Consider the following 6,486-nt stretch of genomic DNA (forward strand, 5'->3'; position numbering starts at 1 on the left):
TATTTTGGTCGAAATCTGACATCCCTTGTGGGTCCCACAATGATGGAATTAGATTGAACTGAGACAAGGAAATGATCAGCATAATTTTATGAACCCAAAGGTAATAATATTTGCATCCTTATGTGGACTCTACGTAAGAAAATATAGTGGGCCCACATGCTCATAAAGAATGCCACTAATTATTTAGTTAAATATATATATATACATACACGTATATGTTATGTTATGTTATATTATATTATATTATATTATATTAATTATATAAAATATGAAAAGTAGAGAGGAGAGAGAAGAGCAATTTAAGAGGAGAAAAAGTGTTGAAAGAGACAAGAAGTAGACAGAGTAAAAAGTTGATATATTTCTTTTGCGTGGTAGCAAGAAAGAAGAAAGAGAGAAAAAAATAGAAAGAGTACAAAGAGAGAAGAGAAAGAGGAGAGAACGCAGAGAAAAAAAGACAGAGAGGAAAGGAAAGAGAAAGTAAAGAGAGAGAAAGAGAGGGAAAATCTGTTTGGTTCTTGCGTACTCGAAAATAGCCGATAATCATCCTAAATACAGGAAAAAGGATGGGCTTTCACTAAGTCAAGATCAAAAGATGTACATGGAACATGAACAGGTAAGTGATATTGACTAACCTATGTATGTTATAAGTGGATGATTTCACTTAGTAAACAAGTAGCATTTACATGTTAATATAAAATCTATCTAATTTATTTACTTATGCAATCTATGGAAAGTGCATGATATATTGCTTTGTGAATAGAATAGAAATGCATGGATCGAATGACATCTTAAGAACTTGATTGGAATGTTGATGGTATTCTTGAAGTGTTAATTAGGAATTTGAAATGATGTTTATGCTTGTTAAATTAAGAATTATTATGCATTTTTTCTTATTTAAATGATGGGATTGTATGAATTGTATCAAGTCTTATTCAGATAAGGCTAAGCGATAATTGAAATGCAAAAGGTCCATTGATATGGACAAGGTATAGTAATGCAAGATTGAATTGAATATAAAAGAGAAAAGAAAATGGATGAAGTAATAAGAATAATAATAAAATAAAAAAATGTTAATGGCTTCTGTAAGTCTGGGTACTTAGTGTACCCAAATGGGAGGGCATGAAGCAAGATTGAAAAGTGGAAAGAAAATGGAGGAAATAATATGAATAAAGAAAGAAATAAAATGTCAATGAGTTTTGTAAGTCCTCGTACTTAGTGTATCCAAATGGGAGGGCATGAAGCAAGACTGAAAAATGAAAAGAAAAAGGAGGAGATAATAAGAATAAAGAAATAAACAAAATGTTAATGACTTTTGTAAGTCTTGGTAATTAGTGTATCTAAATGGGAGGGGATGAAGCAAGACTGAAAAGGAGAAAGATAGATTGGATCAATGATGGCCTCTTGTAGAGAACACTTGGCCTTGTGCCAAAAGACTGAAAATATACTCTCTTAATGAAAACCTTTAAGATTGAGATAGAGACTGATGCCACTTATGTGGTTTATACTGAAGGTGCCTCTCTAGAGATAGTGCATATGTCTGATTTAATAAAGAAAAAGAAAATTGAAAAGAAAATTGGAATGCATAATGCTATATGACTTTGATGTGATAATGGATGCATGATGAATTGCCTGACTTGCTTACCTAGTTGTCTATATTGCTTACTAAGCCGCAAAGCTCACTATTATAAATGTTGACAGTCCCCAGATACATGACAAGGTCAAGGGTGCTACCACTTAACAACACCAATAAAGTAGAAGATGGAAAACCTTTTTCTTTTTGTTGCAACTGATGTTTGCTTAACTGGATTATGAATGTATATATTTCTTTTGAGGTTGTATGTACTTAACTAGATACTATTGAAAACTCAAATGTAAATATAACATGACTTAAGACTGTATACCTATGTTTATCAGTCAAACTGTCAAACATGTTATCTATTTTTGTCCTTGGAAATGTTCAGTCTAGCATTGTTTTTAGTGGCTATAAATAGATTGATACTGAAAAAAACTGTCACGTGCCCTGGTTTAATGTCTGTAATGTGGGCCCCACCAAGCCTGTGAAAACTAGGGTCGTGATATTAAGTCTAGTGCAAGTGATTTAGGAAGAACCATTGAAGGCTTTATGATGAACCACGTCTTCATCCATGATCCAATCCTCAATCAAAGTTTAGTTGGTCAAAACCCAATTCTTAGCCCTCTTGACCTTGATATATCTATGAAAGAAACTTGAGTTACCATCTCCATCTTTGAGCCATTTAGCATGAGCTTTCTTTCTCGCCTTGGACTCTCTAGCTTAGAGAAGACCTCGAAGGGTGCTCAACTTCCATCACTTCTCGGGTAACCAAATCATCATTAGAGGAGTCTGTCTACACAAGGTCTTGAGTAATGTAAGGGTAACCAAATCATCATTAGAGGAGTCTGTCTACACAAGGTCTTGAGTAATGTAAGGGTAACCAAATCATCATTAGAGGAGTCTGTCTACACAAGGTCTTGAGTAATGTAAGGCACCGCTTCACCAACTAGATTCCAAGATCGAGGTTACTAAAAATAGACTTGCTCCACTGCTTGATTTCCTTTTTAAGTAAATGCGGGTGGGCCATTATATAAAAAAGGAGAGATCCGCTCACTAGTTGGGACCAAACACTAAAAAAAAAAGAAATTTTTTGTGGGCCCCCCCCCCCTTATCCGCCGGGCCGCTCAGCGAGCCGTCCGATCTAATCGGACGGCCCGCATTGTTCTGCCATTAAAATAATCTAAACAATGACGTCCAACCTGTAAAAGCAGCTTTTTGGGAACGGGTCGGTCCAATGACGCTAAACCGGTTCGAGTTGGGCGGTTTGGGTTATCTCTTTTGAGTTGTACTATATGTTATAAATACGTTTTATAAAACGTAACGTACATACTTTGGTTTTATACCTTTAACAAAATACATTTGTATACGATACGAAATGATTTCAAACCAATGCGCGGGTAAATTTTGAATTTCAAAATATTTTGAATCACAAAAGCGTTTGTTTTCTACATCTCGTGTTTCATTTCAGAATCAAAAGCCCCAATTCCATTTTTCATGTTGCAGAGGAGAATTAGAAGACGAAGACGAATTTTCAACCGCGTTGTTGCAGAGGAGCATTTCCCAGTTTCAGAGGTTCCAGCGTTGTTGAAGAACATGTTGCGGAGGAGCATTTCCTAGTTTTCGATCCACCCTACGGTTATACCGTTCTTGAAGAAGAAGCAAACCTTAAAGCTTCAGCAAGAAGAAGAGGTTGGGTTGAAGAAGAAGAAGCCGTAGATTGGGTTCTCGTTCCAAATGTTCGCTTCTTAAAAAGAAACACGAAATGGTGCAATTATTCTCGTCCTAAAATGCTGTTGGCTTACATTATTCACATCACTTCTTGATAATTTTGTCATTTACCCTAATTTCAGGAGACGCTGTGAAGGTGAAGAAGAAAAGGAAGACAACGATGGGAGTAAGGTTGGAATCGAGCCGTACGCGGTTGAGTTTTCACTGAGTGGGGAGCTTCTGCTTTTGGACTCTCTGAAAGTAAGATTTACCAGTGGGTTTTCTGTAATGACATCTGATTTATAATATTTCTGTTGAAATCATTATTTTATTATTTGCTTAAGTGTTGAATTTATAGCTTTCCATACGGTTTCTGATTAGCTTGGGTACAGATTTTTTGGCAAAGGTGATTGGATTTGTTCCCAAAGTCTCGTTGTACAGTTGGTTTTGTTGAACACAATAGCTTCACTCGGGCTTTTTTATTTTACTAATAGAGAATACGATGTTTCATATTTTTGGAAATTAATGACGTTTCCACTTTTCCTAAACCTATGCATCTTCAAAGACAAACTTTGCATTTCATGATCTCCTTGATTGAAAAAAAAAAAAAAACCCTGCTTGCCTTATCTGAATTTCGTATGTTGCTGAAATTCTATGGCATAGTCCATTTTGATTTCAGCTGTCAGACTTGTGGTCTCAGTTGGATTTCTATGATATTGTTAAACAACCAAAACATAAGTGAGAAGAAAATTTGTTTGAAGCAGTTCCATTGTACAACAATAATAGGTGAGTAATCAGCACCATTGTTTGTTTATTAATATGTTATACATCATTCGCTCGTTTCCTTCTTTTTAGTTGAGCCTATAGCCTCCTAAAGCATGCTAACCTAGTGCCATATAGTTGTTCAACATTTCAGGTTTTTGATATTTTATTTTTTCCCCATCATTAGTAGTTCTTTCAATGGTGATAGTAGTTGGTTGTAAGTAGAAAGCATTATCTCTATTCTCAATGTCATGGTTATATGCATAGTTTGTATAAACTTTCTGGAAGTAGTGGACAAGAAACAATATGGTTGGTTGTAGGTTTGTCCTACTGGTGGTAAAGAGTGTAATTATAGACATGCTCTTCCTCCTAGATATGTATTAAAATCTGAAATGCAAGTTTTGTTAGAGGAAGAGGCTGAGAGGCTGAGAGGCTGAGAAGATATCGATTGAGGAAGAGATTAGAGAATCAAGTAGATGGAATATTATTTGTGCCACTAGTTCTACTGTTCTATCCTATAATTTGGATTTTAGTAAAGTAGTTCCAAGTAGTGTGATATTTTGGTAGTAGTGTTCAAAACTATGGTTGAGCAGTCCCTCTTTGAAACCTTACATTATTTTGGTGTCTTTTGTAAGCTCCAAGGGCTCGAGTCATGTGAATGAAAAGTTGAAATGCGCTCTCAGATTATAAGCCTGACATTGTACTTTGAAATTGGAATTTGATTTCTACCTGTCGATAAAATATGTTGGAGAATAGTGGGATAATACTTGTGTTGTTGTGGCTATTTGCTTTATCATGCGTGGAGTATTATCTGACAGAAGCTTCACTCTTTTTATAATTGAAATATTTATCGGTTTTAATTTGTTGGTTTCCTATGACATGTTTTTTTGCATTTAATATGGTGCTGTTTTAGCATTGGCTTATTAAAACATTTCGTCCATGTTTAAATTAAATGGTTTCGTGCACAGTCAGGAGATAATGTTGTTATAATAATAGGAGCTTTATGTTAAATCCAAAGCTGGTCAGGCCTATGTGGTTGTAGGGGCCATTCAATATGATATATATAATTTGATTCTATGGTTTGTACAGACTTGTGGTGGGGAATGATTTTTGAATTAAATATATAATTTCCTATAAGCATGTAAGGATTAGTATTTTGTGACTTGTGGTGGGGAACGGAGGCATTATATTAGCTGTATCATTGCACTGATTTAAGGGTATTGATTGAAGACTTTCGATGATGTTTGGCAGTTTGTATTGTTTGATCATATTTGTTTTGTTTTGTTTTGACATAGTTGATCATCAAACTTTGAGTTAAAGAAAGGGGTTAGTATTGTAGATGTCCATATTTGAGTCACCATTGTGCTTGATGAGTTGTTCTTTCAGGGTAGTTGTGTTATCCTTGTTTAAATCATGGGCGGATGCAATTGTGAAGAGCAAGCTCTTCCATGTTAATGGAGCAACCCACTCCATTATGCTATTGCGGGCAAGGCAGGATGTTGCTGCTGACTTCAAACACAACAAAAAATCCTGGTCGCAGATTTTATAGGTGCCCAAATGGTGAAAAGCATCCACATTCCTTTATTTGGGTAGATAAGATGTGTGGTAGTGAAGCAAAGAACAACGTACGTACATTCTAGAGCTTCAACTTCGTATGACAAAGGTGAATAGTAAGAAGGAAGTGAGATCCCCAATAATTTATGACGACCCACTAGGCAATCAGCTGAATTTGGGTGCTTGATGCCGAGCCCCTACTCATCAACCGCACAATCGACAGTGTTGGCCCGAATCACAATGTTGTATCATATAGTATTGTTCTTATGTGTTTGGGTTTTTTTAGTTTCTTGTTATGTACTTTATTCAGCAAACATGTAAATGCCGTACTTTTTTGTCAATACTGTAAGCTAGACAAGAGGACCAATTGCAAGAGGACAATGGTCAAGTGGTTGAGTATTACATATTTATTGTTATGTAGTGTATCCAATTTCAGTGTCATTTGGCTCATTCTGCTTGTTTGTTGATTCCTTTATTTTGGCTGTTCCTTACGGTATGGAAGCTTACGAACATTGAGAGGATACAGGGTAATGGCTAATGATAGTCATCATATCACACTAATGGGTCCAACTGATAGTGAGGTTGCAGATGATTTATTTTGTTCGATCGACCTTGTGACAAAGAAGAGTGAGTCAGTAGTTCAGTGTGACTTTAGGGGACTTGGTCTTATCGCATAATATAGTATTGTTATGTGTTTGGGTTATTTTGCTTTCTTGTGGTGAGAAGAATTCTTTGAGATCCTCTCGCAATCACCTTTACCATGCTTCAGACCCCAAAAGAAGAAAAGTCCCGTGGTCCCGCTCTGTCCATGGAACTCCTAACCCACCCATAACCCCGAAAAAAATTATCCATGACATAGACAGATAACGTTTGAGGAAGATGAGTTTAGG

The sequence above is a fragment of the Hakea prostrata genome, chromosome 7 (genome assembly GCF_041222555.1).
Source record: "Hakea prostrata isolate BN-2017 chromosome 7, UWA_Hpros_2, whole genome shotgun sequence".
NCBI lineage: Eukaryota > Viridiplantae > Streptophyta > Magnoliopsida > Proteales > Proteaceae > Hakea > Hakea prostrata.